The sequence below is a fragment of the Echinops telfairi genome, unplaced genomic scaffold, assembly GCF_000313985.2.
Source record: "Echinops telfairi isolate 266 unplaced genomic scaffold, ASM31398v2 ScPeMD7_7467;HRSCAF=8505_1, whole genome shotgun sequence".
In the NCBI taxonomy this organism is placed as follows: domain Eukaryota; kingdom Metazoa; phylum Chordata; class Mammalia; order Afrosoricida; family Tenrecidae; genus Echinops; species Echinops telfairi.
Window position 1 is genome coordinate 1278066 of NW_022111368.1, and position 27477 is coordinate 1305542.

A 27477-nucleotide genomic window follows, 5' to 3' on the forward strand; every position below is an offset into this window, starting at 1 on the left:
GCACATTTTCTTTACATAAAACTCTCTCTTATACATGAGTTGCTGTGGATTTGTTTCTCCAAAGTACCTAGACTAATACACACTCCTCTGTTTTGGACCTCACCTTTCAGCACTAGTGATGGACTTTTGAAGTGTCAAATGTCAACTGGGAGGCTTGCAGTTAGAAACCACCAGTCTCACTGGGAGGGAGATGGGCACTTCTGCTCCTGTCCCTGGCTACAGACCTGGAGGTCCTTAGGAACATTCAGCCTTGTCCTAAGAAGCTGCTGTGAGTAAGAGCTGACCCTACAGCAGTGAACCTGTGACCTACTGCATCCGGAGTCACAGGTAAAATGTTGGCAACCACCCGCTCTGACAAGATGATGCTGGAACCCTGTACCACACCATCCTCCATGTGTCTGCCTTCCTACTCCCCTATGTGACTCCTGCTTCCATAGTTTGCCACCTGCACCTTTGTAACCCTCCTTCTCTCTGAGGCCACTGGAGGAGTGGAGCCAGTGCAACCTGTACAGATCCTGCACTCCTGTTCCCGAGTGCTCCTTCCACCTGCCTTTACCTTTCGGGAACATTTCACCCCATGGTTGCTGCCTTCCTTATTACCTCCACCTGCTGCCTGCCTGTGCTGTTTAATCTGCTGGTTTCTCAGGAGGAGTGCACCAACTCTTCCACACATTTTCACTACTCTCAATCCCCTGACTTCTCTACTATTTTTCAGGACAGCTGAACATGTGAATCTCTTCTGACTCATTGCAACATAGAGACCCTTACTCCAACCCCCTGGTCCAACCATGTGTTCCTGGAGGCCAGTGCCCCTCTGATTCTCCAAATATCCTCCTTCCAATTTATAGATGAGCCAGATTGCAAGGGAGCACCTTTTCCTTTTGCCAAGCATTTGCCAAAAGACATTTGGAAGTAAGATCATGAGTGATTGTTAATCCTGCTGTTTCCAAGACCACTTAAGAGGCTTCTTAAAGACATCCTGTGCCTTCTGCCTCCACATACAGTGGATAGACTCATACACCAGGCTATTTGCATCCTCTGCTCAATTCCATAGAGTTGACTGTATACAGACTAGGCCATCAGACAAATGCTATTGATGCCTCCTATTAGCTAGTGGTCTCTTTCAATGGGTTTTGATGATGCCACCCCTGAACTGGTGGTACCCTAATGCCTGGCTTGCTATCCAAAAAATAGTTGGGCCTGGCCATCCAGCTTAAGGGTAGGTCCTGACAACATCAAGGACAGAGACATCCATCTGGGCCCTCATTTCCCATGGCACCAGAACCTCTGGTTAAAAGGGCCCTGTGATACCCGGCACTACAACCTTTTGCTGTGTGTTTTCTAGATGCCCAAGCAGGGGTCTGTTCCTCAGGCAACACTTTTGCACTGCATCCTTTGAAGTCGTTTAAATTTGACCCAACAAAGCAGAAACTAGCATTCTTCTGCAACCCCATCTGGCCCTAGTAGATTGTAGGTGACAAGGAACCCTGGTCAAAGCATGGCATACTGTCCATCCCTACTCTAATACAATTACAGCTTTTCTGTAAGGGGATAGGAAAGTGGGCTGAAATCCGTATGTCCACGCATTTTTCCTCTTGAGAAATTATAACGGCTTTTGTTCTCAATGTACTAAAGACCCTATAAAGGACCCATTGTCTGTAGCTGAGATCCTTCCATCCCCCAGCCCAACCATACTACCCTCTGATATTAAACCTGTAGGGCCCCTCCAAAGTTCTACCTGTGGTAGAGGCTTCCAGAGATTGTGGTTCTCAGATGATTCATAAGCCTTTCCTCCTAATTGAACTCAAGCAGATTAAGAGTGACCTAGGCAGTTACTCAGACAATCCAAAAGAGTACATAGGTACCTTTTGGCACCTGTCCCTGGCCTATGGCTTGTTTTGGAAGGAGATAATGATAATTCAAGGACAAACTATAACAGGTTTTGAGGAAGCATGAGTACTAAAGGAAGCTAAGTAAATTTGCAAATGTCTAACGATGGCCATCACAACCTTTCATAAGAGGGACATGGAGCAAGGTGCTTGGGCTTAGAAGAAGGAGCCAAAGAAAGATGCTAGACGTGTGTAGGTACTGGACACCAGTGCTAACCAGTGCCTCCCAGGTTCCAAAGAGCCGTACACAGGGTCAAAGTGCTATGTGTGTCGGCATGTGCATCCCTGGAATGCCCTAATAGAGGTAGGCCTCCATAAGGGCCATGCTATCGCTGTCAATAAACTGACCACTGGCAGCGCTCTTCCCTCTGGGGAAGACCCAAGAGGAGAGAGATCTGAAGCAGCCCAGTCAGATGGCCTAGCAGCAAACAGTTGCTGTCACTGCTCTGGCACCCTGGTGGTACACGGCTGTTGGCAGGGAGGCCAGTGCATTGTTTTCCTACTTGCTGCTGTCTACTTTCTCCTAAGCACCTTCTTCAGGCTCCAAGCCATAGCTTGGCCCTGAGGACCAGCTTACCATCTCCACTGTGCTTGGAGACCGCGATCTTCAAGGAAAGTAGAAAGAATTAACCAACTGTAAACTAACCCTCAGGAAATGGACATGAGAGACTCAGAGGAACTGGAAACTGCACTGCCCGTAGTTCTGCTACATCTCAGAATTTCCCCCTGGCGCTCTATGTGTTCACACCCCTATGGAGTTTTATATAGGTGGCCTTTGCTCCTAACATAGCCAGCTTTAAATGCTGAAGTGTCCTTAATATAGCAAAATTCCATAAGAGTAGCCCAATGCCAAAAGGCATGCCATCAATATGGGCCAAGGGAAAAATAGCTAGCTCCCCCAATGCTCAGCTCCAGCCAGTCTGGAAGGGTCCTTTCCCAGTAGTTTGATTTACCACTACTGCCATGAAAGTTTCAGGACAGTGTGTGTGGATCCACCGTTCTCGTGTAAAGCTGTGAAGGCTATTGGAACCAGCTCGCTCAGATGCAGAGCAAATGGAGCAAGGTAAGCACACACGCAAACCATTGGACTGCCTTAAGATGGTGTTTCATTGACTCCAGGAGACAGAAAAGTGCTCTGCACAAAACCTTACCCCAACTCCACAACAGTCTTTAAGTTCCTAAATGTTATGACACAGTTCTGGTGTTAAAGTAAGCTTGGAGGTTATGCCTGTCAACCCAGTGTTAAGGATACTTTCTGAGATTTCATTTGGAATCTTCCATTGTGAGACTAAGCTGCACCTCCACGGCCATTGCCATCCCATAGTTCTTGCCCCCTAGCCTCACCTAAACAGCTCACTCTCTTTGTCTCTTCGAGAAGCCATTAGATTACAAATGACACCTACCAGATTTCCATCTTCAAGATCACTCCTAACATCTGGATCACCTCAACCTCATCCACCAGGGGCCCTGAGTAGATGGCAATCCCTCCCAAGAGAGCAGAAGGATATGGATCCCAAACCCCTCTTCATGCCCATTTGTCAGTAGGAGGTAGCCAGAAGGACTGTCTCCACCCAGTATCTCCCAATCATTTTTGTCCCTACTCTTTCAGTGGGGAATGAAAGATAGACAGATCAAAGATAAAGGAGGTTATCTCCACCAAATGCCTACACTAAACAAAAAATCAGCTGCTCATGTCACAATAAAGGGGTTGGAAAGAAATCAGGCAAACATTACACATCTATGGGGGCAATCCAAAACTGAGAATGGTCAGACTTAAGTCACCAAGGTCCAGGTGGAGATCATCTGGGCAGACCCACACTAGGCACCCGAGACATTACATGTGCCTGAATTCAGCCTCTGTGACTAGCCAATCCCCTCAACCGTGCCTCCCCCCAGGTGGGGGGGTATAGCAGACTAATGGGAGACCTCACTGCTTTCTCTCAAGTTGCTCTGTTTGCAGGTCAGGAGAGTGGGATCTCTCCCATGTGCGTGGCATGTATATACTTGTGTGCCTTCTTGCGCTCTCTCTCTCTCTCTCTCTCTCTCTCTCTCTCTCTGTGTGTGTGTGTGTGTGTGTGTGTGTGTGTATAGATGTAGACATAAGTGGAGAATTTTCCAACGACAGATTCTATATTCTGCTCCTTAGTTTCTTTAAAGGTTTGTTTGGTCCGCTAATCTACCCTTTCCTCAGAAAAAACAGGGCTTCAAATTTCTCCCCTGCTTAATCTTTTTGCCTTCTTCATTGTAGAGGAATTGAGTCATGTATCAAGCTACATTGTCATCTTTTATTGGAAATTCTGCAGTACAGTTTTAAATATTCAATGAAATCCAACTTAATAGCCAAAGAACAACCTCCTGTCGGGCCTCAAAATAAAAGATGAAAGAGAGTGAAGAGAACAGAAAGAAAGATACCAGTTCAGGGAAAACCCTGAAAACACAGTGACATGTATGCAATGGCAGAGTAATTTGAAAGTGTCCCCAGTTCTATTCTCGGCTGATTGTTGTTCACATTCAACAAATCTGTAAATGCACTGGCTCTCCTTGTGAGCATCTTCCTAAGGATGCAAGCTCCCCTTAATGTTCTTTTACAAGACCAATTTCTCTAATCCTTCATTTCTATAATACTATTCTAAGGATAAAGCTTTGGATAATGTAATTTGTTTTATATCTGTATGAGGGGGCCTCTGAGTATATGCCCTGTATAAGATAGCACAGCTAATCACTTTTAATAGTCAATGTTTTTAGAAATGTATATACTACACATGATGTATCCCCTGACATCTCTACTTTTGGCTTATACAATATATACTTTCAGGTGACGAGGCAGAAACTATAAAATGGTAACAAGAGAAAGACAAAATAAATTAAAAACTGTTCCCCAGATAATAATCAAACTTAGAGGGAGTGAAGCATATAATCATAGGAAATTTGAGGTTAAAACTGGAAAGTAATTTAAGAAAGCATAAAAATATCACTGTGTGATATTTAAAAATAAAAGCTATATATTAAATAGTGAATCTCAAAGATAAGCATTTATTTCCTCTCAAAATGAAATATTTGAAGGAAGCTGATTATCAAAAGCCTGTTAAATACTGTTACTATAATTACCTTATATCTATTTTCACATTTCCGATAGAGTAAATGGAGTGACCAATGTCAACATGCAGCATTTAAAAAGCCATTTCTTTAAGATTTAGAATACTTTTGCCACCCCTGGGGACATGCTTTGAATCTGGCAAGAACATTAGCTGATCTTGCTACTTCAATCTGACAGCTTCAGATTTTTAAAAGGGGGGAAAAGGCAGAACTAATGGATGCGAATAAGCTTAAAAGCAAGGGGACTTATCAATCACTGTAAACAGCTGTATTTTGGGAAGCTAATCGAGGTACCTCTAAGAACATAAAAAGTCAACAGAGATTTTTCTGGAAACTAATAATTTCAATCATTAGTCTTCTTTATTATTCTGTCCTCAACCTCAATCTGCCTACTTTGTTGTTTTTGTTTTGTTTTACGGGATTGTCAGAATAGTCTTGTCAGAATTGATTTTAAAAAATGCTCTTACATGCACTATTCTACTTTCTAGAAAAGAATAGCACAGTATCCACTTTTATGAAAAGATAATTCAGGATATGAATGAATCAAATCAAATTGTAAGAATGATTATAATCTTTTTTCTTCCCTTTCTTATTTTATAATAGAGAACATATATCCACAATACATCTATAATTGGTACATTACTGGGTAATGACTACAACTATTTATCTTTTTATTCAACCTTAGGCGCATAACATTTTACATATATATTTCAAAGAGCTTGAAAACATGATTATCTGCTTTGCTTTACAATTATTTCAAACTATCATCTTTTTTATTACTCCACAGGGGTCTCTCACCCATTCTTTTCCAGAACAAATTCATTTTAGAAGGGATTACTAGTGTGACAATGATTTGGGAAATACAATAAACCTTGTTTACTCCCTTGGAAAAGTGGCAAGTTTATTTAATTTATTCTCCACCCTCCTAAAAAACTGGGATTTCAAGTGGTTATCCTTAGAATTCTATAAAGAAAATACAGTCAAAATGAACCGGCCACGTGCCTGTTTCAAATACAATGAGGGTATGTTTCCTCAACCCCATAAATCACCTTGTCAGCAACCAGTGTCAACTGTCTTTGGTACAACAAGAATGGCATCAAGTTTAATTTCCTCCTGTTCATATGCATACACATTGGGGTGGTGCGAGATTGTTGAACCTATCCAGTGGTGCTGCTAAAGATAGGTCTGGAGAGTCAGAGCCATACAACCAAGAAAACGCTATTGAGCCATTCTGTTATTCAACACCGAGTTTCCAGGAGTAGAAATTGACTTGCTGGCAACTCATTTTTCTTTTTTATGTTTGTTTTGTAGGAACAAAATAGAATCTCTGGATAGGGTAAATTCTTAATAGGCTCAACAGCTATTTATAAAATTGGTGATTTGGATGGTTCAAGAGATACTTCATCTCAATCTACTTCTATGTATAGAAGTGCTTTAGTAGATAATTGCTTCAACCCTCAATTACTACCCATGAGATTAGCTGTCTTTCTTATGTGAAGAATATACCCGTGGAAATCTTATGGACAGTTCTCCTTTGCCCTATAATAGAGTTGCTATCAGTGGGAATACACTTAACTATAAACAACAAGAAGTATCACTATAGGTATACATCTAAATTTCCATAGACCATATATACTTGAGTATAAGCTGACCCAAATATCAGCCAAGGCACCTCATTTTACCACAAAACCTACATTTAAAAATGTGCTGAAAAACTCGGCTTATACACAAGTATATACAGTACATACAGGATTTTCAAAATAGTTTGTGGAAAAATCCCATGAATTTTTAATTCTATTTACCCATGACATTTTTTTTTAACTCTGTTGCTTTCTTAGGTACCATAGAGTCCGTTCCAATTAAAACGTACTCTATGTACACCAGAAGGAATCCCTGCTCAATCTTGGACCACCCTCACAATTGTTGGCATGGTTGAGCCCGTTGTTGCAGCACTTATGTCAGTCCATCGGACCGACGGTCTTTCATATGGGGTGCCATGAGCAGAAATTGTCAAAAAGAAGTAAGGTAATATCTCATCATCCTTGCTTCTAAGGTGAATTCTAACTGTATTTCTTCTAAGACAAATTTATTTGCTTTTCGGCAATCCATGGAACGTTTAATATTGTTCATCGGCATCATATTTTAAATGCAGCAATTCCTCTTCAGTCTTCTTTATTCAGTATCCAACTTTCTCATGCATGTGAGAAGAGTGAAAATACAATGTCTTGGGACAGGTGTACTTTAGTCCTCAAAGTAACATCGTTGCTTTTAAACTTTTAAGAGATCTTGTGCCAGAAATTTACCAAATGAAATGTGGCATCGGATCTCTTGATTCCTGCTGCCATGAGCATTCATTGCAGATCCAAGCGAGGCAAGGTCCTTGACAACGTCAATCTTTTCTCCATTGGTCATAATGCTACCTAGTGGCATTTTGTGAATATTTTGGTTTTCTTTAGCCTGAGTTGTAATCCATACTGAAGGCTGAAATCTTTGGTCTGCTTCAGCAAGTGCTACAGGTCCTCCTCATGTGCAGCAAGCAAGGTTTTGACATATTAAAACCCTAGTTTGTTAACAAGCCTTACTCTAAACCTGATGCTGAATTATTCGTATAATCTAACTGCTCTGAATATTTCTCTGGATACAATAAATTGGTGAAAGGATAAAACCCAGACCCACACATTTCTTGATTTAAAAAAATGCAATATTTCCTTTTTCTGTACAAACAACTGCCTCTCAATCCATGTACAAGTTCTGCATGCACACAATGAAGTGTTCTGGAATTTCAGTTCTTTTCAAGGTTATCCATATAAACATCTTTTTGGTGTTCTCTGCTGTGAGTCAAGATCCATCTGGCATGAGTAATGATATCCTTGTTCTATGCCCTCTATGTAAATCACATCTTCACTTTATTTTGTTCTTTAAATTCAATATATATTGCATGTTTTCTTCCTTTGTGGTTTTCTATCACTAAGGTTGTGCACATTTAGTCATAATATTTATTTTGTCTTCTTTAGCTGCCCTTTGAAATTTTGTATTCATCTCTTTGGCTCCATTATTTCTTCCGTGTGCCTTAGCTAGTCTACATTTACAAGCAAATTTCAGAGTCTCTTTTGAAATCTGCTTTGGTACTTTCTTTTTTTCTGCCTTTTAAATGACCTTTTAATAACCCCTTGCTTTCTTCATGGATTATGGTCTTGATGTCCTCCCAGAGCTCATCACATTTTCCATCTTTAATATTTAGCGCATCAAATTTGGCTTGAGAGGTCCTCAAATTTCAGGTGGAATAGACTGAAAGTCAGATTTTGAGTCTTGTTGACTTCTTCTCATTTTATTCAGCTTAACACTAAACTTACATATGAGCAATTGATCGTCTGTTCCATAGTCAGCCCCTGGCCTAGTTTTAGCTGCTAGTACTAAGTTTCTCCATTGTCTCTTCTCACCGATGTAGTCAATTTGATTTATGTATATTTCATCTGGGAAAGTCCATGTGTGTAGCCGATGTGATAGCTAGGTTTCTGTGCCAACATGGCTCACAAGAGCATGTGGGTGGAGTTTATCCTGTCACAGATTGATTGGAGGGCAACTGAGATAAATGATTCTCTGAGGCTGGCCTCTTCCACTTTCTCACTGGTGATCAGACCAGTGTGTTACTGACTGAGTTTGCTGCTCTGCCTCATCCATGTGCTGCACTATCTGTGGGCAAAGCCAACCCGCCAATTGTGGTGGAGTCTGTCCCTGTTCTGTGCATAGCTACGTCTTGAGACCCCATTGTGACCTGCTTTGCTACGCTGCTGTTGTGCTACTGGCCTCTATCTGCTTCTACTTCTTATCTTCCTCCTATTACTGCCTCACCTTGCCATGTCTCCTGCCTGCAAGCTGACTCTGCTCATCTTGCCCCCGAGTAGACTCCATACCTCTCTCCAGCTACTTTGTCGTTGGCTTCCTAGACCTTGGACCAGAGGCCAGCATGGGTAGGAAGGACCTTCATTACATTAATTATCCCTCAAAAGTAAGTGGACTGAGCCCTCTGTAAGACTGTATATTCCTCCTCATTATATAAACCTATCCTTTTATGTAGTTATAAGTGTCCTGGTTTTGTTTCTCTAGAGAACCCTGCCTAACACAGTTGCCACTGGTGTCTTTGAAAACAGGTATTTTCTATGAAGAAGTTATTGGTCTTGCAAAACCTATATGTGATCCTAACCGTTGTTTTTATCACTAATACCATATTTTCCAACTACTGTTTCTTCCTCTTTGTTTTCCACTTTTGCATTTCAATTGCCAATCATTATTGGTGTAGGTAGCTGGTGTTAAATTTCATGCTATTTAACTTTAAATTTTAAATCCATTTATATGTAAATGTTTTCTGTTTGTCTGGAAAAAGAATACATTTTTTTTTCAAAACCAAGTTCTGTTTGTAACTTCCATGAACATATCCTGACATACCAAGTACAGTCAATTAAATTCTATTGGTGCTATCCACAGTTGCTGGAATTCATTACATTCTAATCTAGCCATTCTCAACCTGTGGGTTGCGACCCTTTTGGAGGTCGGACAACTCTTTCATAGGTGTTGCTGATTCATAACAGTAGCAAAATTACAGTTATGAAGTAGCAACAGAAGTAATTTTATGGTTGGGAGGTCACCACAACATGAGGAATTGTATTAAAGGGTCGTAGCATTAGGAGGGTTGAGAACCACTGTTCTAATCCAATTTGTGAGTTTATATTATGTTTATGTGTCCATAATTATAGGCAAGGATGGTGAGGCTTCATCTCAGCATCTCACATACTTTGGACATGTTATCAGGACAGTTTAAATCCTAGAGAGGGATGCTATTCACAGTAAAGTAGTAAGGCAGCAAAAAAGAGGACTGGGAAGTGATTTGCTCTCTTAAACATAGGATCGCTGTGAGTCAGAACCAAACAATAACAACAACCAGTTTGGGTAAGGGCTCCTTGCTGTATGTTAGATTTTGGAAACCAGAATTCCAACTCATAAACTAATAATGATTACCAGTTTATATCATAGTATATATTCAATTAATATAAGCTATTATCACATGAAGGAAGAGGCGTTATCTACCTTGTTCACATATGTGAGCATATTCCAGGATAGTGGCAACTGATAAAGCCATGATAGTAGATATTCCAGAAAAATAGCATTTGAGGCTACATGGTTTCTCATAAAATCAATATGTCATAGTGGGTACTACTGATCTACTTTCTCTCAGATTTGCATTTCTGAATAAAATTATATTTTATTCTTCACCTCTTGCTGCAAGAAACTGCCTCCCCCTTGGGGCAGGGCATCTGAGGGGAGGCGTCTGCCTTCCCCTCCACCCCCCACTCCCCTCAAGCTGCTCCCACCCCTGCATGGTACCTGAAATAAAAGACACCTTGATCCTGACAAAATAACAAAAAACACTCTTTAAGGGAAGCAACATTTAGTCATCATTTATGCAGTAGCTGAGTTCTATAATGACGCCTTAAATAATGAAATAGCAAATACTCAGTAATTGCTCTGGAGACAACACAATGAAGTCTCTGTGAGCCTCTGATTTCAACATATATCACCTGATCAGTATATAACTGCACTTTCATATGAATTTTTATTTAAATACATCTTTATTAATTTATATTGTTAATTCATTAATTTTGAATTTATGACCAGCAGCACTAGAACTTTTTGCTGAATGAAGTTTATCTAATATATGTATATCCCTGACATAAGGCAAGTCAAAGCCTACTTACGCTTTGTTATTAGGTGCCGTCAAGTTAGTTCCCACTCAGACACCCAACATGAATGTGGCAAAAAGATCACACAAATAAACACTGCTTTGTCCAAAGCCACCCTCAAAATTATGTTCATGCTCAAATCCCTTTTATAACCCACTATGTCCACACACACCTCCTTGAGAGTCTTCCTACTTTTTGATGACCACTATGCTAATCCATCTTGCTGAGAGTAATCTTCTTTTTGCTTATACCCTACTTTCTATATGATCCTTCTCCAGGAACCAGTTCTTCCTCATAACATGTCCAAAGTATTTGAGAAGAAGTCTTTCTATCCTTGCTTCTAAAGAGAATGTAGGATGTACTTCCAAGGGAATTGTTTCAGTTCTTCTGGAAGTTCATCTTCTTTCAAGTTGACTTCAATAGTACTTGCCAACATCATAATTCAACTGCATCCACCCTTTTTCAGGCTTCCTTATTCAGTGTCCAGCTTTCATACATGTGAGGCAATTGGATCAGGCAGATTATAGTCCTTAAAGTAACATCTTTTCTCTCAATGCTGTAAAAGTCTTGTGCAAGACATCTGTCCAACACAATGCATGGAGTTCCTCACTGCTACTTCCATGGAAATTGATGGTGAGTTCAAGTAAAAGGAAATCCTTGACAACTGCCATGTTTTCTCAATTTATAGCTATGTTTTTATTGATCTAGTTATAAGGGTTTTTCTTTTCTTTATAGTACATATTTAAGTCTTTGATAGCCATGAATAAGTGCTTCAGGTCCTCTTTACCTTCAACAAATTAGATTGTATCATATGCACATTACAGGTTGTTAATGAGCCTTTCTCTACTCCTTCTGGTATTCCAGTATCTCAAATTTTCGGTTCAGTATATAGATTGAATAGTATGGTGCAAATATAAAATCCTTCTCAGATCCTGCATAACACAATAATGTGTTCTGGAATTCTCAGATTTTTAAATGTTTATTAGGATCAGTTTCCTAGGATCCACTAGTTGAACGCATTTTAATAGTGTATAAAACTCAAAGAATTATCTTTCTTGTACTCTTTGTTGCTGGCCAAGATCCTTCTGATGTCAGCATTGATATAGCTTGGTCCATGATCTTACATAAATTCAGCTTGAACTTACATTAGTTTTCTGTTTCTTCACTGCTGCATATATTTTTAAATTACTTTAAAGGAAAAAATGCTTGTATGTTATATTAATAATTTTATTCGATAATCTCTATATCCTACTGAGTCACCTTTCTTTGTAATGGGTACAACCATAGATTGTTTCTAGTTATTGGCCAGGCAGATGAATTCACAATTTATTGGCATAGAAGAATAAGTGCCTTCATCATTAAAAAGTATTGTTGAAACAATTTAATTGATATGCATTAGTTCCTGGAACACTGAATTTAATCAATGTTTTCAGTGCAGTTTCAATTTCTTCATTCAAGGCTATCCATTTTGATCATATGCTACATCTTGAAATGGTGGGATATCAACCACTCCTTTTGGTACTGTGTCTCTGTGTATTATTTTTATCTTCTTTAGCCCCTTCCTGCTTGATCAGTATTTCACTCATGTTGCTATCATTGTTAGATTCTGTTGAGTAAGTTCTGAATCATAGTGACCCAAGGTACAACAGATTGAAACAAGTCCATGTTTAGCCCCATCCTCACAACTGTTCTTATGTTTGAGTCCATGGATGAGGCAACTGTGCCACTCTATCTTATTGAAGGGCTTTCTTTTTTTGATGTCTGGCTACTTTATGATGTTGTTCTCCAGGAACTTATCTCTGTGGAAAATATGTCCAACATACATGAGACAAAGTCTTGCCATGTTTGCCTTTAAGGAACATTCTGCTTGTATATCTTCCAAGACAGATTTGTTTGTTCTTTCGAAGTTCATGGTATTTTCAATATATTTTACCAGCTCCACAGTTCAAATTCATTGATTCTCCTTTAATCAATGTCCAATTTTTACATGCATACAAGGCTCTGGAAAAATACCATGGCTTGGGTCAGGCACAATATAGTTTTTAAGGTAATATAATTGCTTTACAACGCTTTCAATATGTTTTCTGCAGCAGCTTTACACAATGCAATTATTCATTTGATCTCTTGACTGCTGCTTCAGGAGCATTTGAACTTCCATTGACTGTGAATCCAAGCAAGACGAAATCCTTGGCAGCTCCAATCTTTTCTCCATTCATCATGATGTTACCTACTAGCCCTCTTGTGGGGATTTGGTTTTCTTTACATTGAATTGTAATACAAACTCAAGCCTGTACTCCTTGAACTTCATCAGTAAGTGCTTCAAGTCCTCTTCACTTTCAGCAAGTAAGGTTGTATCACCTGCATATTACAGATTGCTAATAAGCCTCTCCAATTCTGATGCCGTTTCTTCATATAAGGCAACATCCCTCACTATTTACTCACCATGCAGATTGAATAAGTTTGGTAAAAGGATATAACCCTGATTCACATCCTTCCTGGCTCTAAACCATGACATATGTCCATGTTTTGTTCAAACTACTACTCTTGATCCACGTACAAGTACCTCATAAGCATAATGGAGTGTTCTGAAATTTCCACTCATCTTAAGACTATTCAGTGTGATAGTCAGATATCTTGGCATAGTCAATAAAACAAAAGCAAGCATTTTTCTGATATTCTCTGATTTCAGCTGAGATTTGTCTGGCATCAGAAATATTGCTTGTTACCCATCCCCTTTTGAATCCAGCCTGAGCCTCTGACAGCTCCTTGTCAATGTATGGCTACAGCAGTTGTTGGATGATCTTCAGCAAAATTTTACATGCATGTGATATTATTGATATTACTCTATAATTTGAGAATGCTGTTGGGTCACCATTGTTTGGAATAGATACAAATATGGATCTGTTCCAGGCAGTTGGTCAAGTAGCTATCTTCCAAATTTCCTGTCAGAGACAAGTGAGTGCTTGCAGTACTTCATCAGCTTTGTGAAGCAATTCAATTGGTATTCCATCAATTGCTGGAGCCTGTTTTTGACTAGTAGACCTGGTCGTGTGGTGGCTACATGTTGGGCATTGATCTGCATGGCTGGCAGTTAGAAACCACCAGCAGTTCTTTGGAGAAAAGCCTGAAATGTCTACTCATTAGAGTCTCAGAAACCCACCAGGGGTCACTAGAACTCAGCATTGACTTGATGAATGGCAGTGAGTTTGATTTTGTTTTGTTTTGGGCTAACACTTTCAGTGACGTTTGAACATTTTCCTCTTGATCCATGTGCAGGTTCCACATAGGAACCATGCAGTGCTCATTTATTTTAGTGCACATGCTACCTGTTGACATAGATGAATGTCATTTCTTTTTCATACAGGGAGCGTATGTATTTTCTTTTCAGCCTTTGATGCCTCCTGCATCATTCAGTATTTTGCCTATAGATGCTTTCAGTACTGCAACTCCAGGCTTCGATTTTGTTCTGGATGTCTTTCAGTTTAGGATGACGATGTTCTTCCTTTTTCATTTTCCAGCTTTACGTCTTTGCATAGTTCATTTTAATATTTGACTTTGTCTTCTTAAGGTGCACTTTTAAATTTTATGCTTAGCTTTTGACTTCATCATTTCTTCCATTTGCTTTTGCTACTCTGTGATCAAAAGCAGTTTTATAGTCTCTTCTGTTATCCACTTTGATCTTTTCTTTCTTTCCTGTTGTTTGAATGACCTTTTGCTCTCTTCATGAATGATGTTCTTAATGTCCTCCCACAGCTCATCAGAAATTCCATTATTAGTGTCATTGCAGAAAATCTATTTTTGAGATTTTCCTGTTTTTAGAGAAAATCTGTTTTTAAAATTTAGGTGGGATAAACTCAAGGTTCTATTTTGGCCCTCATTGACTTGTTTACATTTACTTCAACTTCAACTTCAGCAATTCAAGAGGTTTTCCATATGAGCAATCCATGATCTGCTCCATAGTTAGTTCTGGCCTTGTTTAAGATTCTAATATGAGCTTCTCTAGCCTCTCTTCCCGCAGATACAGTAAATTTTATTTCTGCAGGTTCCAGCTGGAGAATTTCACACATATAGTCAGTCACCTTTTGTTTTGTTGAGAAAAAAGTATTTGCTTAGAACAATTCATTGGTCTTGCAAAATTCTATCCGGTGAGCTTTGGTTTCATTTCTATCACTCAAACCATATTTTCCAACTACTATTCCTCCCTTTTTTTCCAACTTTTGTATTCCAATCACCAATAATTATTAATGCATGTTGATTTCATTTTTGGTCAATTTTGGATTGGTGTATTTGGTAGAAAAGTTCAATTTCTTCCTCATTAACTTTGGTGTTTGGTGTGTAAATTTGAATAATAATTTTATTAATTGGGTTTTCTTGAAGGCAGCGATAAATAATCACATCACAGATAGCAGTGTACTTTAAGTTAGACTTTTAAATGTACCCTTGAACCTTAATGCATACCATTCCACTTTTCATTTTTTAATTCTTAGCATATAATGTTTCATTCCTAGCATAGTGAATCATATGATTTTCTGATTCAAAATGCTCAATAAATAATGGCCATTGCATATCACTATTGTCTAGAATGCTGATTCTGGTGTGTTTCATTTCATATTTCATGTGACTTCTAATTTGCCTAGATTCTAAGGTCAGAAATCCCAAGTTAGGGGAGCCCGGAGGTCGTAGCGGTTACATGGAGGGTTTCTAATCTCAAGAGAGCAGCTCAAAACTACCTGTTGCTACAAGGGAGAAAGACAGGGCTTTCCCTCCTGCCAAGAGATGCAGTCTCAGATGCACAAGGACAGTCTGACCCTCTACGATAGGATCACTCTGAGTATCCATTCATGCTGTGTCCATGAGATTTTTACAGTCCAGATTCCAATTATTAATTGATGTTTGCAGTTGTTTCTCTCTCTCTCTCTTTCTCTCCCCCGCCCCCTTCAAACCCTTTATTAGGAACTAATCCAGATATCATACCATTCCAGGGTTCAGTCATATCAAGCAATGTTGTATAATTACTACCACAATCAGTTTCCTTCTTGAACTCTTTGATTTCAAATCCCCTTCTCCCCACGCTACCCCTCATTCTGCCCCATAACCCCTCCATGATTCTAAGAACACTTATTCTAATTGTTGTCTGTATAGATCCACCTATCCTGTCTTTCTTACACTTAAAACATAGAAAAACACATAACAGAGAGGCAAGAATGCTACCAACAATAGAAAATTACAATGAAAAACCCCAATATCTCACACACATACAATATTAAAAACCAGATCAAGTAAAACTATATCAGAAGGGAAATCAAGTGATGAGGTTTAAAGGGTTAAAGTCAGATTTGTCATTTTAATCTACTAGAGTTGTCTTTCCAATACTCTGTCTGAGCACCAGGGCATTCCCAGGCCCCAATTATGACTAGAAGGACATTCACAGAGCCTTCTTCGCTGTGTAGATCCTGAAAATGTATTTTGCATTGTCATCCATAGCCTTCTGGACACCCAAATCTCACAAATAAAGCTCTGATACTATTCCTTCTTTTGGTTTTGGATGAAATAATTCTTGGATCACAGATATCGGTGTGCTTTTTTCATGTGGGCTGAGTGGATTTCTCACCTAGGTGACTGCTTGTTCGAAAACAAGCCTGTTAAGATCCCAGGTGTCATTCTATCTGATAGCTGGCACCATCTAATTTCCTCACCATACTTTTTAATAATATCATATCTTCCACATTCCCTTCTTGGGGAAGCATATCAAGCAGGTCCATATCATAAGAACCAATTATTCATAGATTGGAGCTAGTATTAAGCACGATCCCCAAATCCATTCTAGAATATATGATTTTTATCTGCCTCTGGTTCACCTTAGAGACATCCTTGTTAGTTATGATAGAAAATCTTATCAATTATCTCTCTGGAGCATAAGGACCTCTGTTTACAGTGCCAATGATTAGCCTATGGTAGAAGTTTTAAAACACTATTGAAAGAGAGAGCTTGAACAAGTATAGGCTAACTATATAATCACAAAACTTAGATTATTATTCACCTGTACAGAATAAATCCTTATGTGGCTGGAGGCCATTTGCAAAACCAATGAGAGTTAGAGGTCATGCAAAACTTACAATTATATTTACTGACAATGCCAGGGACAGGCCTACCACAATAATACATAAAATACAGCAAGTAGGGCACTAAAGTTGTAAGTAATATGAGGCCACTTACTGCCAGCTCAACACTCTTGTACAGCTCCCTTCTGCTTCTTCACACAACTTATAGTTTCAATCTTTTTTGTTGTTGTTGTTGTTGTATAGTTTCAATCTTAAGTCCTCGGGTAATTAGTGTGTTTGAGGTCAACCCTAGTTCTTCTAGTGTGGTTCCATATCACATCCCTCTGAAATGGCCTTTGGAGTGGGTTGTGAGCCTTGAAGACATAGGGTTCAATGTCCCAGTGTTCTGTGGCACATGGCCTGGATTCCCAGGATGTATAAAGTAACTCAGCCCTATGTCTACTAGGAGCATATTACCCATCTTACTCCATCCTTAGGTCCCTTAAAAGTATTGTTAGTCGTCCCTGCCCCCACCCTCCCCCACCCCCCGGCTTGGAAAGTTATTCCTCCTCCTTTTTCTACCACCAGCGATGTGTGTGTCTTCTACAATATGTATACATCCCCTTATCCCCCTCCTGATTTAATTTTCCCATCAGTTTCCCTCATCATTCTGGTAGGAATATCTGCCAATCTGGGCGGGCCTTGTCATACCTTTGTATGGCAGTCACTTAACGGTCATCCTCCCCTGACACTCTCAAAAATGTGATCCCACCTGGAGTGAGGTCCCCTCTGCCAAAGTGCCCTTCAAGATCCACACATAGAAAGGATTGCGCTTGGTTCATAGACATCAGTCCAACTCTCTGCCGAGCTTCCTGGTTGACCTGGACAGCAGAATGGATGCCCTGAAAGCCTGAGCCTGCTTCTAGCCTGGTGGTCATCCCTAGAGCAGTGTATTCATACAGTATTTGGCCTTTTTCATTGACTAACTTCACTCAACCAATGGTTTCCAATTTCCTCTCTGTCATAAGGTATTCATGGTTTCATCATTGTTCATAGGGATGCATAATATTCCCTTTTGTGATAATGCCAACTTTTTTTTTTACTCTATTCTTCTACTTCTGGGGATTTGGGATGTGCTGCAATGAACATGAGAGGGCATGATTTAGCTCTTGTTTCTTTGGTGTATATGCCCAGCAATTGTATTGTTGGCTAGTATTGTATCTCTATTGTCAGTTTGTGTGTGTGTGTGTGTGGTTACTGATGTTGGCTGTTGTCTTCCCGACATAGTGGTCCAGCTGTAGACGGTGTGCTGGTTTCAGGTTGCGTGTGTGAGGGGGATTGGTTCTTTGTGTTCAAACAGGAAGATCAGTTCCTCCTCCTTCAGGGAGGAGGTTATATGCAGATCCTTTTAATCAGTTCCTCCTTTAAGATATGATAAAATAATCATAATTTATAGATTATCAAGGGTCATGAGGGAGGGGAAAAATGAGGAGCTTATACCAAGAGCTCAAGTGGAAAGCTAATGTTTTGAGAATGATGAGGGCAACAAATGTACAAATATGCTTGACACATGATGCAAATATGGATTGTGATAAGAGTTGTATGAGCCCCCAATAAAATGATTAAAACAAAAAACAAGCAAACAAAAGTTTGGAAGATCAGAGAGGGGCAGAAAATAAAATTGTTTGTAGATGAGAAAGGTATAATGGAGTTGGGTCTATAGCATGCGTCAGAGAGAGGACTCAAAAGTAGGGTTTTAGGATAGTATTATTCATAATTAAATATTTGGATTTTTGATAAATAGCAAAATGAAATTGAAGAGATCTGCTAGTGCTTATTAATTCATGGGGAAGTATGAAGGGGTACACACACACACACATACACATACACACACTGTAAAAAAGCCCAGTGGGTGAGGTTTTTGTAGTACACATTTTTCTCACGTCTGCTCCAGCCTCATTTTTTGTGATGGTGATTTAAAAGAACAGTGTGTGGCTGTTAAATTTTATTTCGTGCTCAGGAAAAAATGCAGCAGAAACTGTTGTGATTTGAAAACTGCTTACAACGGGAGTGCTCATACTTTGTCAGCATGCGAGCTACTTATAAAATGATCTACCAACTACAAAAATGCAAAACATATTCATTTATTAATAATTGCATTGAGGATTCTTTATATGTACAATGTATGTTTATGTACCTTGCATAACCACATGAGTCCATATTGCACAACACAACACAATGAACTATGTACATTTTTTGTCATGACCTGAGTTTACTCTGATGACTTGCACTGAATGGAATGAGCCAGGGATGCATAGTCCGGACAGTAGCTGCTGACAGCCGGCCTCAAGCACACTTCCAAATGATTATCAGTCATGGTGGAACGGAACTTGGACTTAATGATCTTTATGTGGGAAAAGGCTGACTCACCTAAATAAGTGGAGCCAAATAATACAGTCAAGGAGGAGGGAGCACATTTTCTCATGTTTGAGAACTCTCCGTCCGTGAGTAAGTTCCAGAACTGTTCATGCCCCCGGAACTCAACCGAAAGGCCGCCTGGCCGGGCAAAAACCCCCAATCCCGTTGAAAAGGAAAACGTTTTTGTCTTCTCACTCGGTCCTGCTGCCCCACTCATTTCAATACCCTTTCTTAAGTTTAAGAGAAAAAAACCAAGGTCTAAAAATTGGCGATAACTTAGCTTGTCAGTTTTGCTGCACTTAGCGCAGTTGTTTGCACATGTGTTTGAGACCTAGGGATTGCATCTGATTGGCTGCACTGTATCTAGATTAAGTAACAAGATTGATGATAGGCTTACATCTATTTTTTAATGCCATGCAATCTACCCACACTATATTTGTGATCGACTGATAGATTGTGATCGATGTATTGAGCACCCCTGGCTTACAAGGACAGCATTATGGGAAAAACTCAAGTGTACAAGTGGTTTTCTCATTTGAAAAGAGGTGAAAGATAGACTAATGACATACCTAATTCTGGACGTTCGTCAACTTCCTGAACGGACCAAAAGATTGACAACAGGCATACATTTGTGCTCAAAGACCAACGACAGGCCATTGAAGAAATGGGGAAATTAGCAGGACTATTTTGGAGCTCGGTTTAGCAAATTTTAATGGAAGATTTGAGAATAAGAAGGATCACTGGGAAATTTGTGCCTCAGTTTCTGATTGACCAGTAAAATGAGTATCTACTGGGAACGTGCTGTGCTTTGAAAGAACAGCTCCAAAGCAACCCAGGTTTGTCCCAACAGCCATTACTAGTGACAAGATATGGTACTACGTATTCCTACTGCCCTGAAAGCAAACATCAATTAAGCCTGTGGAAGACATCTTCATTACCTCACCTGAAAAAAACCTGTCACATGAAATCAAAGATCGAGATGATGTTCATTTTTTTTTATGCGAGGAGGATAGTGCATTTAGAGTTTGTTCCACCAGGTCAGACTGTTAATCACGCTTTCCATTTAGAGGTTCTGAAAAGATTGCGCTGCAGGGTTCAATAAAAAAAGGCCTAATTTGTGGCAGACGGGGACTCGTTTTGGCACCACAATTATGTACACAGTGCTCATGCCGCCATCTCAGTGCTCCAGTTTTTGGTAAGAAATAGCACCTCTTTCTTGCCCCATGCACCTGACCTCACTCTGTGTGTCTTCTTTTTATTTCCATGAATGAAGAGGAACATTAAAGGACAACAATTTGAGAATGTCGAAGAAGTGAAGAAAAAATTGAGCGACATGCTGTCAGCCATTTGATCAGATGAGTTTGAGAAGTGTTTCCGAGAATGGAATCGCAGATTTGACAAATATATTAAGTGTAATGGAGAGTGCTTTGAAAATGATGTGGTTGTTTGGTAAAAAAAAAAAAAAATTAAATATGTATTGTTGAAAACAAGTTTCACTGATCTGAGGGAAGGGGGCGCTGCTGAGACTTGTTGGTATAGCGCATGCCAGGTTCACTCCTAGGGGTAATGGTGTGTGTGTGTGCGTGTGTGTGTGGTTTTGTGGGATTTTTTATTTAAAAAGAATGAAATAAAAAAAATACTCTTGAAGTTCCCAGAATTCAGGTTGTGCTTCCGATTTCCCAGCGTGCAGGTGCATACCTGTTAGATTCTGAGTGGCACTGGTGGAGCTCACTAGGGAGTTCTAGTTGATGGCCACGTATTCCTCGTAATTTTGTTTCTTCTTATTTTGATTCCTGCCCCATCAACAAATGAGCCAACCCCTTGATTCTGGTGCACTCGACTCTACTGCCTCGGTTCTATTTTGCGTGTCTTATGACCTCCGGGGCTCATCTTCTGAGATTATCTCTGGCAAAAGTCTGCTTGTTTTCAGTATCTGACAATGTTTTGATTTTGTCAATAGCCTTTTCTGTAGTTAGTTCCCCAGACATTATGACTCTAGAGGCTCTGCTGAAACCTGTTCACTGTGAGTAACCCTGCTGGCTTCGGAAATACCAGGGACAATTTCAGCATCACAGCCATACACGAACCACCATAGTAAGACAAACGGAAAGACAAGGTGGGTTTTGCACATCGAATTCTTCTCTATCTGGAGACTAATTTCTATTCAGTTCCTTGATCGTAAGAAATGCCCATCGAGTTCTTCCTTGTTGGTTTCCTAAGTCCAACTTTTGCACATTTCATGAAAATGCTTTACTTTGTGTGTTTTTTTTCCATCTGCCTTTGAAATTTTCTATTCAGTTCTTTTACTTCACTTTTTCTTCTCTTTCAACCTTCTACATTTTAGGGATGTAGTCCGGGTAGAGCAGTGATTATGAGCTGTACATTATCAGCAGCTCAAAACTACCAGTCTGCTTTGCATGGGGAAAGATGCCGCTCCCTCCTCCTAAAAAAAGTTATAGTCGCACCAGGCAGACCTACTCTGTCCTGTAGGGTCACTCTGAGTTTGTATCTACTCGATCGATGACAGACATTCTAGAACAGGTTGTCGAGTCTCTGTGGTATTTTCGTTGTTTTCTTTTTACAAAGATACATATTTAATTTTTTTATAACACCTCACACACTTAATCTCAATTGTCTTTTCCATTAACAAGGCCTTGATTTTGAAAATAAGTCCTACCTCTTTCTTCCCAACTTCCATATTCATGTCACCACTGATTATTAATGCATCTAGATTTCATTTTTGGTCCATTTGAGACTGCAAAAGTTTGTAGAATTATTTAGTTTCTTCATCTTTGACACAAGTGTTCATGTTATTCTATAAGAGACAGTACTGTACTTCAAGATAGAACTTGAAATGTTATTATGTTTTTATGATGAATGTAATGCTATTTCTCTTGAATTTTTAATTGCCGGCAAAATAAACCATATGGCTTCCCAACTCAAAATGACCATTATCTGTGTGTTCATATCAGTTTGCAAGTGCCTAGTATATGTTCCATTTCATTTTGACAACTTCCAATTTTCCTAAATTCTTCCTTCGTAAATTTCGCATTCCTGTTATTAATGGATGTTTTCTGCTGTTTCTCCTAGTTTTGAGTCATATGCTCTCATCAAATAAAGGTCCTAAATGCTTTGATCAATTCATGTCTTTAGGAAAGATTCTAAATTTAGGATGCAACATTTTCATGGTCATACTTTTTAGTGCCTTCCGATCTAATTGGCTGATCTTCTGGCACTATGTTAAACCAAGTTACACTGCTATTCAAAAGGCTGTTAGTAACAGATTTTTCTAACGTGAACTGTTTTTCCCTTCTTCCTAATCTCTTTTAGTCTAGAAACTTGTCCACCATATATTTGAAAAACAAAAGACAGAATTTCCAGGATTACAGCAACACATAATCCACTATAATACAACAAACTGGAAAATGAGTAATGAAGTATACTGCATTATAATGTAATGAAATATAATTCAATATGATTGCCATCCTTGATGTTTTCTGATGTGATCAAGCAATCGTTTGAAAGGAAAATGTCTTGGTGAATGTGAACTGTCTCTACCATATACACAGATATCCTGGAAGAGCTTACCGTCTCCTCGCCAGCTACTTATCCGCTGCCTGACCACTGCATCTTGCGTCAGAGACGTTCAGATATCTCTGACTTGCCACTTGGTCTGCAGATTTTGGATTCACCAGGTTCTTTGCTCTCATGGTCCAGCAAAAGCCAAGCTACCAGTCTATACATTTGGGCCTTGCCATACCCACAACTGAGGGATCCATTTTCTCAAAGTAAATCTCTCTCTGTGCATATGTGTGTGTATAAAATGTACATCCATGTGCATACATCTCTATCTAGCTATCTAATAATGAATGTCTCCATTGTCTCTCGGCACAGATTTACTCCATGTTTTGTGAACTCCATTTGATGAGGTTTCCTTATATAATTACTGTTTATGTTTTCATGAAAGGTGTTTGTGATGAATAATTTGTCTTGCAGATAGGCCTAAATGGCTGCTTTTAGTATCAATTCGGTGGCAGCAGAGATAGATACATCTTCCTGTTGGGTTTGCTTCTCTTTACTGATTCTTTATATATAAAACATTCTATCCCGAAATTTTAAAATATATATATGATTATAACATAATTATTTTCAGCAGTAAAATGAAAATAAATAAAGAATCATGGTATTTTTGAACTGTTCATCACGTTATGTAATAAAAATCCAAAGATATTAACTTTTCTAAAAAATTATCTTAAAAAGCTATACAGGTACCCCTAAATTACCACTCAATTTCATTATAAAGAGTCTATTGTAAATCATTTCCATCATTAGACAAATACTTCAGTTTTTAAGTGTTCGGCATTTAATTTAGTGTTCAGCATTGTTTCACTTTATTATGAGTACCCTCATACATCTTTGAGGATTGGAAACACTATGCACAAGCTTATATATATGTTTGTAATTCACACATTAAGCACAATATATGCATGCATTAAAACATACACAAATCATAAAATTTCCTCTTTGAAGAAGCATTTGATGGCATTGGCATCTTGTCAGTTGCAGTGATGACTCCACTTATGATGATTTTGAATCATCTGTATAATCCTTTTGAAATGAAGACAGTGTTGGTAGTCACAACACTAGTAAGAGTTATCTGCATAGATCTTTCTTCTTTTCTCATGTAATTCAGTAACATGCTGCCGCATCCTGAATTTTCCTACTAATTTTAACAAAGCAAGCAGCATTTGAGTCTGTGTCTTTCAATTTGAAGTCCCAGATTTAGTTTATAAAACTAAATTTATATAACTGTTTATAACAGTAGATCATGACATCGAACATCTGTGAATGAACACTTGGATGTAATTTCAGCAGATTATGCATTGTAACAATGTATAGAGAACAAAAAATTTATAAGAATTCCAAAAATGAATAGTCAGGAGTTCAATTTCTTCTAACTTTAAGATACCATTAATTAGGAGTTGCCTCTTATGTGGTAGACCTAGTACTATGTTTCCATAAAAATTTCCAATGGACATTTCCTTATTTTAAAATAGGTTTTGAATGGCATAGGAAGAATGCTAATGAGAAAACTATTACTTCTTATATTTCAATAAATTACCCTGAAAATGTTTGTTTCCTCTGCCTGATTCAATAGTAATGAAAATAGAAAGTTACTAAAAGAGGGGAGGGAATAGGTTGATACCAAGGGCTCAGGTAGAAAGAAAATGTTTTGAAAATGATTATGGAAACATATGTACAAATGTGCTTGACACATGGATGTATGCATGGATTGTGACAAGAGCTGTAAGGGCCCCCGATAAAATGATTTTTAAAAAGGAAAATAGAAAGTTACTTGAGGATTATGATTCTCTTTCCACGAGAAAAACAATAAATCGGTGACATGTTGACTTGTCAGGATGGCATGTCAATGCACCCACCTGGCTGGTGTTTGGGGAAGGACTGTTTTCTTCTTTTCTAGAATCTCCAGCCTTAATAGCTGACTGTTGTTCCAGATATAACTAATTTGCTCATGTCTGTCACACAACATAGAGGATTTGCATATATCACATCTGAAAAGCTACTTCAGCTTGATTTACTTTTTGGTAAATTCTTTGCCTTGTGAAATGAGAAAGAAATGATATATATTTATCTAGGAGAAAACAAGTGAAATAAAATATTTTGTTTTATGTGATCCTACACTCACAGATAATGTACTTAGTACTCACAATATAGTATAATAATTGTGGCCATTCACTTTTAAGGTCGTATGAAAGATACAAATAAAATGGGTTACTTGCATTTCATTTAATCTGATCAGAAGAATAAATTAGCATGTTGACAATCAGATTTAGGAAGTTATGGACCATAAACAAATATTGAATCTCTGTATCAAAGGCTTCCTAGTATCAAATTTCAGTTCTGTTTTATTGTGTGATTTGAACATATGTAATAATCTCACTAAGCTTTATACAAACTAATGTGAGGTTTATATAAAAGAAAATATTCATAGTGCCCTGTACACAATAATCCCCCAAATATATCCATTAGCACAGAACTGTTCCTTACCAATCAAAGCAGATTTATTGGAATGCATTTCTGCATCATAGTTGTTATTCAAATACATAACAGTGAAATTAAATGTTTCAGATTTTAGTTATAAAGTTTTTGTGCTGTTGTTTGTACTTTTGTCTTTTGTTTATTTGTTTGTGTTTTACAATTCAGCCATGGCAAATATACAAGTAGGTGTATGTTCAGGAACACTTTGGGATGGTTTGTAACACCACATGAGGTTAGAGTGAGCATCTCATCTCTTGCTTAGTAGTTCTCACCCACTCAAGTAACAGGTTAAGTATAGATTACAAGGAAAGATGCAAAGGGGGCCCAGACAAAATAATCATTATCTACCTGGTGGCATCCAGTGAGCATGTTTGTAGGTTTTGCAACAGATACTGTATATCAATGGCCCAGAGACTGTATATTACTACCTTTCTATGAATTTGAATTTAAAGAATAAATATCAAGTTACACATGTGAGCTAATTCCTTAAGGTAGACAATATTTAAAAATCATATAGTCTTACATAATTATATGTAAGAAAAGAATAATAATGACCAATACTATGTCTGAATATAAACAATACATCCTACCAGAAAAATAATTCACATACAATTTTTTAAACGATTGGAAGTTTTAAATGTATATAACTAATTATAGAATTACCATATTGAAAAGACAGATGTCAATAGTTAATTGTTATTGAATATAAAAATAATTAGACATTAAGAATTGAAAATCATTTAACATTGCTCCAGTAAGTAAGTAAGTTTAAGTAAGTAAATACAACTCTTCCTTTCTCTCTCTGTTTATGTACAGGTACATTTAGTGTGGATATATATACATTAAAGAGGTCCTAGACTGAATAAATGATTTGTGTTGGCCTATCTTAAAGGTTGATGGTTTAACCACCCAGGGACATGTTGAATAAATGCCTGGCAATCTCCTTCTGTAACAATTACAAATCAGAAAATGTGTTGGAGTAGTGCTACTCCACAGCCCTATGCATGTGTCAGAATTCAGAGTTAGAGTCAGGAGCAACTTTTTTTTTTTGACAAGAGCAATGTATTTCATATAATTTGTACTATTTTACACAAACATATACATATAATAGTGCACATGTCTGCAAATTCATTTATGTAAAAAATAGAGGCCTTACGTGCACATCAAAACTCCTTTAGGAGTTTATGAAAATGATTAATTCACATGCATGCACACAAGAAATACTACCTTGTACATTGAGCACAAAGAATAATATCCTTTAATCTGTGACATGAAGTAATTGTGAGTATAAACAATGACAAATATAATAAGCATACAACTAAACTAGCAACATAAAGAAAATAAACTTATTTCAGTTTAACATGGTAATGCTTGGATTTTTATAAAAATGTAATAATTAACATTGCATGTTTTTAGTAGGGAACAGAATAAGATCCCTCAACAATCTTTTTTTGTAAAATTTGTGACCTATCCCTTAATTGCTTTTAAAACTATAAAAAATTTCAAGAAACAATAACATATTTTATTTTTTTAAATATTTGATGTTATTGTTTAACCCATACATATCTCCAATTAAAAATTTTTTAAATATATAAAATCATGTAATCCCCAAACGTTTGTCTTCAAATTGCACATGTCTAGAATAAAAGAATGTTTATCACTGTCCACTTCTGTAACACTATTGTAAGAAGACAACTTCAACTTCATGGTAGGAATAAGTCAGTAAGTAAAGGGCTTGTACGGTGACTGTTATAAAAGATGATTAAAGTAAATGAAAATGCTACACAGTTCAAATTTTGCATCTATACAGCTTTTTCATATTAGCAAATTATTAGTGAATAAACAAAATACAGGATACTTATTCATAATTTCCTGCAGTAGAATTTCGTAGCCTACGTATTTAGCTGTTCAGGGAATATACTAACTTTATCCCAGACATACATAGATATAATATAATCTTAATGAAAAAAATAATTCTGACAAGAAACCAATGTACTAACAAATGTTACCAAAAATGTTTAAGTAAATACAGAGATAAATACTGGTCCTCATCTTGCTATGAGGCAATAGAATGTGTTAGAAGTCACAGAGGCAGGGGCCAAAGAGAAGAGAAAAAAAGCAAGTTAAAAGGATGGCATGCATAAAATACACAGTCATTTTTGGGTCCTGTCTTTTGGCCCAGATATTAGTCTTTTTAAAGTTCACAATTGACTCATATATGAAATATAGAGTGTA